Here is a 12014-nt window from a genome sequence, read left to right as displayed (position 1 = left end):
AATAGCTCTTCCTTTAAACCAAGATATTGTCTTATAACTTATGTTATCAATGTCTGGATAGACATTGTTGACAAACTCTTGGATGTTGTCTATCAAAACACAAAGGTTTTCTAGGTTAATCCTTCCCTCACTTTGTGTTAATTCTCCATTGCCAACTTTTAGCAGCATCTCTGGAAATAGCCTGTTCTCACGTGAAGATGACGAAACCCTCATATTAGTTTTAAGATCTAATTTATTGACATGCGACCAAAGGTGGGATCATTTTAGCGAAGCATTTATTTCGTCAGCACGTGTTCCTCGAGTCACAACTGGTAGGATTTGACGGAAATCTCCTGAGAACAGAATTGTACATCCACCCATAGGTGCATTTTTGTTGCGCAAATCGCGCATTGTCCTATCCAGTGCTTCCACAGACGTCTTGTTTGACATGGTAGCTTCGTCCCAGACTATTAATGAGCAGTCACGCATCAATTTTCCTGTATTGCTCTGTCTAGAAACACTACAGACGCTGTTATCATAATCGGTGGCGATTTTCAGCGGGAGCTTGAATGTAGAGTGTGCGGTTTGGCCTCCTTCCAAAAGAGTAGCGGCAATGCCGGATGACGCAACAGCTAACGCAATTTTTCCGGTAGATCTCAATTTCTAATTACTGATGCAATATCTTGAAAAATATTGTTTTTAATTATATGCTGTAAAGAGCCATATACATAGATCTATATGAAAACAACAATGTATTTAAGGTATTTAATTGGATAAGGATTAATGTTGTACCTATTTGTTGAAATCGCTTCGAAAATAAGCTATTAGTTGTCGTAAAAAGTAAATGACAAAAAATGTTATTATATGGAATCGTTAGCAAACTAAACGCGCTCCGAATCAATAAAAACTATTCAAAAACTGTATTTTAATTATGTGCGATTTACTAATATAGAACATGAAAATAGCGTTTTATTTCGCTGTAAAATTGTATGTACATATAATTACATGGAATTCAGTACATACATAGATACATATGTAGCGATTCGTAAATACATACATACATACGTCACCATACGATGTAATTCAACATTAATGAGGTGTGGTGAGATTATCGCTTAACGCATGTTGCTTCATTCGGTTGACAGCGAACAAACACACAAACAGCTCTTTTTGGAAAAAGAGCTGCTTTTGTTTAAACAATTTTGGTTAAATCACTACATATTATAAAACAAAGTCGCTTTTTTAACAAATAAATCAATTATTTTTTTGATGCAGAACGAAAGTAAATATTTCAAAGTTAAACTTCAAGAAAGTTTCATTTTAATTGGTTGATTCGTTTATGATTTATGGCCGTCAAAACAAAAAATTTAAGTTTTTTTGCCACATTTTGACCGTTTGCCACGCCCCCTTTATATATTTCTTCACATTATATAGATATAAACCTTCCTCTTCAATCAATCTATCTTTAAAAAAAAACCGCATCAAAATTCGTTGCGTAGTTTTAAAGATTTAAGCGTATACGGGGACATAGGGACCGAAAAAGCGACTTTGTTTTATAATATGTAGTGATAATAATTAAAAAAAACGGATGTAGGGTATTTCTTCCTGAAACACATATGGTCCATGAGCGTAGAGGGACATTTTTGCTTCTGCACGTTCATGAAACACATGTGGTTTATATACCCCCTGACGCACATATGGCTCAGGAACGTACACATAGTAGAAAAAGTCTGCGTTCACCTATGCAAATATTCTTTGCATTAGAAAAAGTTCAAAACAATAAATATTTCAGAATTTTTTTTTAATGAGTTTTATTAAGTTCACTTAAACGTAACTATCACACATATTTCGCTACCAATAACAAAATCAAATTTAAAATGAGATCACATAAAATTAAAAAGGCCATTTAAACTAAACGGAAAAAGTTTGCGTTCACTTCAATAATAATAAAATAAAAGGCTTAAGATCATAGAAATGTTTTAAAATTAATAGCTAGTTGGATATCCCCGGATTTTTATGACTTCTAGGAGGCGTCTTTTCATTGATCCAACTAGGTTGGCTGTTATTTCTGGACTTATGGGTTCCCATTCCTCGTTTAGCGCGTTCTTAAGCATTTCCTTGCTAGTTATTGTACGCTCTCGTATTTTTTTTTCTAGAACGTCCCATAAGTGCTCAATGGGGTTAAGGTCAGGTGGTTGTGGGGGTGTGCGAAGTTGTTTTGGAACATTATACAACAACCACAACCCAACAATCTCTGCTGTGTGTTTCGGGTCGTTGTCCTGTTGGAAAACAAATCTTTCACCGAGTCCCAGTTTGATTGCACTTTCTCTCAAATTCGTTTTTAAAATATCGAGATAATCATGTCTGTTCATTATCGACTCAAAAAACTGCATATTTCCAACGCCCGAACTAGCCATACACCCCCATATCATGGCACCTCCTCCCCCATGCTTTACCGTAGGTACCAGATTTTGCTTTCCAGGTGCCGTTCCGTTTTTCCTCCAAATAATTTTACGACTTTTTATCCCGAAAATGCAAAACTTGCCCTCATCTGAAAAAATCACACTATTTCAAAACTCAGGTGGCTTGTTTACGTATTCCTTGGCGAAAGCCATCCGCTTAAGTCGATTTACTCGCGATATGAAGGGTTTTTTTCGGGCCACTCTGCCGTGAAATCCGATTCTTTTTCGAATTTTTCTTACTGTATCTGGATGTACTATCTTTTGGTATTTTACTTCTATGTCTTTTGAAATTCGGCTTGCTGTTAGTCGTGGATTAGAATTCACAAGAATAGTTATGTTGCGTTCTTCTCTTTCCGTCAGTTTTTTTGGACGCCCAGAACGAGGCTTAGACTCCAAACAATTCGTTTGCTTGAAGTTGTTTATCACTCTTTGGACTGAGGAGTATTGCCTCCCAACAATTTTCGCGATTTCCCGATAGCTCTTACTATTTTGCCACAAACTTACAATGATTTTCCTTTCACCAATATCTATTTCTTTTCGCCTTTGGCCCATAGTAACAAAAAATGTATTTCTAATACCAATTTTTCCCTCTTTAGATTTGTTCTTAACCGCGTCAACTACATGAATGATTTAAAATTTAATTTAACGTAATTGCCATGCAAATAATCGTCACTATTCGAAATGAACGCACACTTTTTCTGCTTAGCCTATTTAAGTAACTGTACTACAATCCCGTTATCTGAACACGACGCAGCTCAAACTCCAAAAAATTTTGTTCATAACCTCTATGAATAATTTTCTTTGAAATAAGTGAAAAGAAATAACTGAGAGTTTTAAGATAAACACGTTAAATTATTTTAATACTTTATAACAGTGGGTGAACGCAGACTTTTTCTGCCATGTGTATCAGTGCTTATCAGGCGCACGTTTCCTGAACCATATGTGGCTCAGCGGACAGGGAACGTGTTAATTATGTGCGATTTACTAATATAGAACCTGAAAATAGCGTTTTATTTCGCTGTAAAATTGTATGTACATATAATTACATGGAATTCAGTACATACATAGATACATATGCACATATGTCCGAAATGAAATAATGCGAGCGATTCGTAAATACATACATGCATACGTCACCATACGATGTAATTCAACATTAATGAGGTGTGGTGAGATTATCGCTTAACACCTATTGCTTCATTCGGTTGACAGCGAACACACACACATAAAGCTTTTTTTGGAAAAAGAGCTGCTTTTGTTTAAACAATTTTGGTTAAATAACAAATAAATCAATTATTTTTTTTGATGCAGAACGAAAGTAAATATTTCAAAGTTAAACTTCAAGAAAGTTTCATTTTAATTGGTTGATTCGTTTATGATTTATGGCCGTGAAAACAAAAAAATTATGATTTTTTGCCACATTTTGACCGATTGCCACGCCCCCTTTATATATTTCTTCACATTATATAGATATAAACCTTCCTCTTCAATCAATCTATCTTTAAAAAAAACCGCATCAAAATCCGTTGCGTAGTTTTAAAGATTTAAGCGTATAAGGGGACATAGGGACAGAAAAAGCGACTTTGTTTTATAATATGTAGTGATGCGCAGAAAAAAGTTACTACAGGCTGCCAAAATTTTCTCCGAAATCGACAAAGAACTTTTTTAACGTTTTTAACACACTTTTATTAGGTCGGGTTGTATGTATGTATGTATGTATGTATGTATGTAACGGAATCTTTGAGCTTAATTTTCACTGGCTTCTAAAAATCTGATCGACTTGGAATTTTGCACACCTATCAAGGACCGATGACAATGCAATAATTTGATAAAAGTTTTCCATTATCCTTATTAGGATTGTCAGGATTAATATTTTCTTTTTTTCCTGTGGGCAGAAAGAAAGGTGAATTTGGTTGTAAAATGAAAAATCTTTATTTATTCTTGTAAATCAATTTCATCCCCTTCAAAACAATCCCTTCTCGATTAAATACACTTATGCCAACGATTTTTCCAATCCCCGAAACATGCCAAATAGTCCATTTCCGGTATAGCCATCAGCACCTTCTTCGATTCAGCTTTTATCTCCTCAATCGACTCGAAACGCGTTCCTCGGAGTGGTCTCTTGAGTTTTGGGAATAGCCAGAAGTCACACGGAGCCAAATCAGACGAATACGGTGGTTGCGGAACGATATGCGTCGAATTTTTAGCGAAATGGTCACGAAGAACGAGTGCAGTGTGAGACGGTGCATTATCGTGATGCAAAAACCAAGAGTTGTTGGCCCATAATTCTGGTCGTTTTAGATGAATTGCTTCACGTAAACGACACATAACGCTCAAATAATATTCCTTATTAACTGTTTGGCCAGGTGGAAGGAATTCATAGTGCACCACACCACGAAAATCGAAAAAAACTGGCCAATGGAGTGGGGTAGCCGTTTCTCAGGCTCCCTCCACGAAATAAGTTCTTCATCCCGATTACTTCTTTATCACGGCCGATAACTGCATAGCTTTAGACTCACAGTCGATAAGAAAGGAATTAAATATAACACGAATATATCGAATCATTAATTCACTGACTGCAATGATAACAATAATTTTCACTCATAATAAAAAATAGTTAAAAAAAAAAACTAAAAAATACGCTTTTTTGCTAATCGAACTAAAAAGTAGAAAATAAAAAATAGTTTAAAAAAACTAAAAAAACGTGTTGCTTTTATTGCCAATCGAACTAAAAAGTAGGAAATAAATTTTAATGACAAAGAGACCTAGAATGAAGTAATAGCAAATCGAACGATCAGCCATAGTCAACTACCTCAGAACAGAACTATAACAAAAATTAAGATACAAATAGAATAATTCAAATTAGAGTTAAAAGCGTGGGATGCATTTTGCTTCACTTTCATAACCTTCTGTACATAGGTAGTTGCCAATAGAATGATTGTAATATTTACTATACCAAGCATCCCACGCTTTTAACTCTAATTTGAATTATTCTACAATATTTGTATCTTAATTTTTGTTATAATTCTGTTGTGAGGTAGTTGACTATGACTGATCGTTCGATTTGCTATTACTTCATTCTAGGTCTCTTTGTCATTAAAATTTATTTCCTACTTTTTAGTTCGATTGGCAATAAAAGCAACACGTTTTTTTAGTTTTTTTAAACTATTTTTTATTTTCTACTTTTTAGTTCGATTGGCAATAAAAGCAACACGTTTTTTTAGTTTTTTTAAACTATTTTTTATTTCAGTATTACATACATAAATATGCAGCATACGTACACGCGTTTGGTGTATATACATATAAATACGTGTAAATATAGTTGTCGTATTTTTATTTTGTGGCCAGAAGGCATTGTGGCCTAAATTTATTTACTTCAAAGTGAATTTAAAAAATCACTTTTGTCATCCATTTTAATATAAGTAAATATCATCGACTGGGCACACAAGTTTCCATTGCGTTACGATTTCCCTTTCATAACAAACAAATATGCTTGGAAGCTTTAAGGGAAGTCATGAAAAATCTATATATAATATATAAAAGAAAGTCATGTTAGTTACACTATTTATAACTCGAGAACGGCTGAACAGATGTGGCTGAAAATTGGTAGAGAGGTAGCTTAGAACCAGGAAACGGACATAGGATACTTTTTATCCCTTTCGAACGCTTTTCCGTGAAGTCACTATAAAATGTGGTATAACAAAAACGCATCTGATATGGAATAACAAAACGCAAATGACAGCTAAACGTAATTTTGTCTATGGTTAAGTAGAAAATTTTATAATATAAATTTTGTCAGAAATATATAATCACAGTAATTTGTATTTATTCTCTTTCAATCATCATTATCAATGCCGCGACCAAGACGATCGAATCTTTCCCGACAAAGCCGCAATGCAAGAAGGATACGAAACATTGCGAATGAAACGACTGAAGAAGCACAAGGAATTCCCCCCTGAAGAGCGCCGCGTTAGTATGGCTCGACTTCGTGCTTCTCAATCACAAGAGCAAAGTGAGGCAGCCCGTAAAACGGCTTGGTTGGCAATGCGAAGTCGTCGAGCGAATAACAGAGATCAACAAGTAGATCATTTTCGACGCACAAGAAGAGAATTATCAAATGCTGATTTGAATCGAGCAGCGTTTCGATATGATTGCAACACTGATTACTGCTTGCATCCAACGCTAGGATTGGGCCAATGAACGTTGTTTGCGAGTATTGTGGCGCATTGAAGTTTTCCGGAGAAACGCCCGGATTGTGCTGCCTTAGTGGAAGAGTGATATTGCCATTATTCCGCCAAACACTGCCAGTAATTCCTAGATCAACGGCTGCTGACGAAATAAACGCTTGCCTCAAATCATCGAATCTATGGCGCTATGTGAAGAAACTTCAGCTGACAACAAACATGAGAGTTGCATTACTTAATGATACATCTACTGAAGATTTCTCTGAGCAATCACTGACTATCGGTAATAGTCGAGTACCTGTCGACGAATCGAGTGGATTGATTTCATTTCCTCAGAATTTCTGTAACTTTGTCTCATCGAAAGACGAACTTATCAATAAAGTATTCTCAAACATCATTAATAACTACAAAAATAATGAATGGTTGAGTGAGCGAGCAATTTTAGCGGCTGAGAATAAAGATGTAGATGACCTAAACTACATAATTCAAAATGATATCATTGGAATAATGCATTCATTCAAATCCATTAACTGTGTAACAAATGAAGATGAAGCCACCAACTATCCAATTGAATTTTTAAACTCCTTGGATGTACCTGGCTTACCACCGCACAATTTACGCCTAAAAGTTGGCTCCGTAGTAATCATGCTTCGAAACATAAGCCCACCAAAACTTTGCAACGGTACGCGTTTGGTGGTAAATAAATTGATGAACAATGTGATTTACGCGACGATACTCAAAGGAGAATTCGAAGGTGAAGAAGTTCTCATTCCGAGGATCCCGATGATCCTAACCGATCTTCCGTTTGAGTTTAAAAGACTTCAATTTCCGATCTGTCTTGCATTCGCCATGACCATTAACAAATCACAAGGCCAATCCTTGAAAGTTGTGGCCTGAATCTAGAAAGTCAATGTTTCTCACATGGTAAATTATATGTGGCATGTTCATGGGCCGGAAAACCGTCTGCGTTGTTTGTTCTTGCACCTGATAATAAAACAAAAAATGTCGTGTATTACAAGGGGCTTAACTGAAGAGTGCAATCTATTAAAGCTTCATTGAAATACTTGATTGATAAAAAAATTAATTTAATAAAATCAAAAATCTGCTTTTTTATTGCCTCTAGGGCGGAACATTAGTTCGCCGAGTCAGCTAGTAATACATAAATGAAAATGCTTCACATTTTTGTAGAGTAATTGAATTGATCATTCATAACAACCATGATTTGCAATACAGAGCAAAACGAAAACTTTATGATGGCTAATGGGTTATTCAATTAGCGAAGCTATAATTAGGAGATTTTATTGGGAGATTTTCAGCCGCAACCCAAAAGACTATAAAAAGAAAGGAAACTAGACTGCTACTAGTTCTAACTGGCATATGTATGTATGTATGTATGTAAAAGTGAAAACTATTGAGTCTCAAAATTCGTTAGGATTTACTACATAACGGAACAAGTCTATATATAGGTACACCTGGGGACAAAACGAGAGCACATCAAAAAATTTTAAAAGAATTTCACACATATTTTATCCCAATTCCGCGGTTATACTCCTCATACTTAGGTAGGTAGGTAGGTAGGGTGGTTGTCGTAAGATCCACTTAGACCTTCGGCAGGTCCATTGTGATACCACTGGAGCTTATCCTTACTCTACGTGTTCCCTTTCAAACCATCCGGTTGCTTTAATAAACGAGCAGAGCTTCGTTAGTTTTAGATGCGCTACATCGGTTAGAAATGCTGTATCGAGGGTGCGCAGCCTTCTCCTAGCTAGGCTTTCGCACTCACATAAAAGGTGTCTGACTGTTTCCTCTTCTTCTGTATTTAGACAGCTTCTACAGAAATCGAAGTAAGGTAGTCCTAACCTTCTAGCGTGGCTGTCTATTAAACAATGACCTGTTAGTACACCTATCATTTTTCTTATAGATTCCCTGTTGAATCTTAGCAAGATCTTCGATCGACCGCTGTTCCAGTTCGGCCATGTCTGTCTGCTTAGTTCGCATGTTGTGAGGTTTTGCCAGATTGTATTTACCTTTTTGATGGTTTCCCTGTCTATAAGTAATTTACAAGTGGCTATAGGCATGGGTATCAGCGCCTTATCCGGTTCGAGATCGAGCGTTGTACCTGCTCTTGCAAGTTCATCCGCCTTACAATTTCCTGGAATGTCCCTGTGGCCTGGTACCCAGATAAGGTGCACCTTGTAGCACTTAGATACGTCATCTAGTAGTTTAAAACATTCTAGAACTGTTTTTGACGAGTGCGTTTTTGATTCCAGCGCTTTTATTGATGCTTGACTGTCCGAGTAAATGAAGATTTCATTTGTGGATAATACTCTCGTTTTTATTTCTTTAAGCCCTTCTTTTATGGCAGTGACTTCCGCCTGAAATACACTGCAATGATCAGGTAAGCGAAATGATTGGCGTACTCCGAGTTTGTCGGAGTAGACCCCTCCACCTACTTTATTATCCAGTTTTGAGCCATCTGTGCAGATGTTTAAGTCATTTATCTTAACAATGTGCCCGTTATCCCATTCCTCTTTGGAGGGAAATACCGTGACGAAGGATTTATTAAAATTGATGTCCTTGGTCCTACAGAAATCCGTTGTGTTGGGAATGCAGGGGAATTGTTCTAAAATTGAGGAGTGTCCTCTTCGGTTCGTTCTGAGTAGGCCGATTTCTCTTAGTCTGAGAGTTGCTTTGGCAGCTGTTTGCTTACCGTACTGCTCTATTGGTAAAATGTTAAGCATGATATTTAGTGCATCTGTGGGTGTGGTTCTGAGGGCCCCGCAGATGCAAAGACATGCCATTCTTTGTACGTGTGCCATGGTTCTTTTAATGTACAATTTATCTAAAGCTGGCCACCATACTAATATGCCGTATGTTAGGATAGGTCTGACAATTGCCGTGTACAGCCAGTATACGATAGATGGGGAGAGACCCCAACTTAGTCCTATCAGCTGTTTACAAGAGTATAGTGCTATTGTCGCCCTTTTTACTCTATCTTCGACATTTGCCTTCCATGTTAGCTTTCGGTCTAGTATTAGACCTAGGTAGCGGGCCTCATCACTAAATGACAGTGCCGTTCCACCTAGAGTCGGAGGAGTTATATTTGGTATTTTGTGTTTCCTGGTAAATAGGATTAGTTCAGTTTTATTGGGGTTGACGCTTAGCCCATTTGCTTTTGACCAGTTTTCAACCATATTTAGTAAATCCTGCATGACTTCTATGAGTGTATTGGGGAATTTCCCCCTTACTACCATTGCAACATCGTCCGCATATGCTACTACGTGTTGTCCTCTCTCCTCTAGGCTCTTTAGCAATGAGTTTAGTGCCAGCACCCATAGGAGAGGGGACAGCACGCCGCCTTGAGGTGTTCCTCTGCTAACTTTTTTCTTGATCTCTGAGGCCCCTAGGGTTGCGATCACAAATCTGCTCAAGAGCATGTTTTTGATGAACTCAACCAGAGCGCCAGAGATCATACTTATACTTTCTTATACTAAAATTTAATAATCTATTAAGCTCGATACGAGAAAAATTTCTAAGAATTCGAATTAAAAGCTGTAGAATTGTGATGCAAAAAAAGTATGCAAATTAAAAAAAGAAAGAAGCATAGTGAAAACTGATCAAAATGTTGAAGTGGTATCGTTTGTCGTGGCCTGTATATATGAATATACATAAGTATAATACGTAAGTATGTATGTATGTTGACTAGATAAAATCATACATGATTGTGTGCATTAGTTAACATATGGAAGTTTACCAGATAGTTGGCTAAGCAATTTTATAAACAATCGCCCACATGCCTGCGAAAAGATCCTCACATAAGTATTCTCTCGTTCGTATGCGCATGAAACTATGTAGGTATGCATATGATATGTATGTTTATGCTCATATAAAAATCAAAAAAGTTATCGTTCAATCGCTTAAACTTTCCCTTGTTGAGAATCTAATCTGCCAGTTGTTTGTATCCACACACTAACGAATTGGATGAATGGGACTGCATGTGTTTGGAAATATGGTGATATCTTCTTTCCGCTTCCTGCCACTACTAGCGAAGCACTTGAAAACAAACTCCGGTTACAATTTCATGAGTCATTTAACTGATTGTCGAGCTTGATGTGAGTTCGTTTGGTCGTTCGCCCATTTGTTGTTTTGTACCTTCAAGAGTGCGGGCGGGTGCGTTTGGGTACTTCTTGGTGCAAGAGTAATTCACGTTTTTACTTGCACTCACACTTGCAAACCAGCTCATACGGTTTATAACGCAAAATGACCGTAGCAACGGTCACCAGCCAATGCTTAAGTTCCAGTGAGTACATCTACAAGGCGACGGGAGCGCATGGCAGGTGCACACATTCTATCCAGCTGAACCAGTAAGCCATGTTTCCATCTCTCACACATTCACATGTTCGCCACAAGCGAAGTGCTTACCCCGGTGAGGGGTGAATAAAACAAAGAAAATAACAGTATAATAACACATTCGTATGCACACACTCATATGTCAATAGGTATTACTATCAATGTTCATATATATTTATTTACGCCGCAAACAGAAAAACAATACTGTGAAAGAGAGAATAGCTTAAGCGATGTCATAAATACAAACAGGAAACGGAAACACAGATTGTTGTGCCGTGTTCTGTTATTTTTTATTTGTTCTGTTTGCTTGTTGTTGTTCAATTGTTCAGCTACTCAGTTGCTCAGCTCAACTCAAATGTCCTTTAGCAAGCACCATTCGTTGCTTCCATTTGGTTGCGCCATGCACAACTAAATGTCCTTACAGTCACATACATACGTACATTCGTAAATGGTATTGTGCGTGGATATACATATGTAGCTGTAAGTATGAATATCATGAACATTTGGATGTTTGGATGTCGTGTCGATAAAATAACCAACAGCGAGAACGGAAATTAAAGCATTTGTATCAGTACGTATGAGGGCGTGGACTTGGTAGTTTGCATGTGCAGCAAACTACCTCGTTTTTGAAATATTAACTTGATTATTCTATAAAACGTTTATACACTTGTGAAATTTTATTATGATTCGGTCACTTTTTATTGTCCCCATTTCTGTTCTAGTTTCAGCTCTCTATTTGCCCATTGTCAAAGCTGTTTAGCGCGTCGATTGCTTCTCCGTTGCTTTTTTCATTAGTTTTAGTTGATATGGCAGCTGCAGTGGAATTGCTAGTATGTTTGTATTGGCGTTATTATGATTGTGGCTTTACTTATATTTGATTGAGGGACATACATATGTATGTAAAAAATATTAACGGTACTTACTTGCTTTTCCTTTGAACAACCTTACCTGCGTTGTCCTCTTTTTCAGATAATGGATTTCAATAATGAATGCTACAAGAATACCATAAAGAAGAATGTCACAAAACGTACCCCCGCCT

This window comes from Anastrepha ludens, chromosome 2 (assembly GCF_028408465.1).
Source record: "Anastrepha ludens isolate Willacy chromosome 2, idAnaLude1.1, whole genome shotgun sequence".
Lineage (NCBI taxonomy): Eukaryota > Metazoa > Arthropoda > Insecta > Diptera > Tephritidae > Anastrepha > Anastrepha ludens.
Note: the sequence above shows the minus strand (reverse complement) of the source record.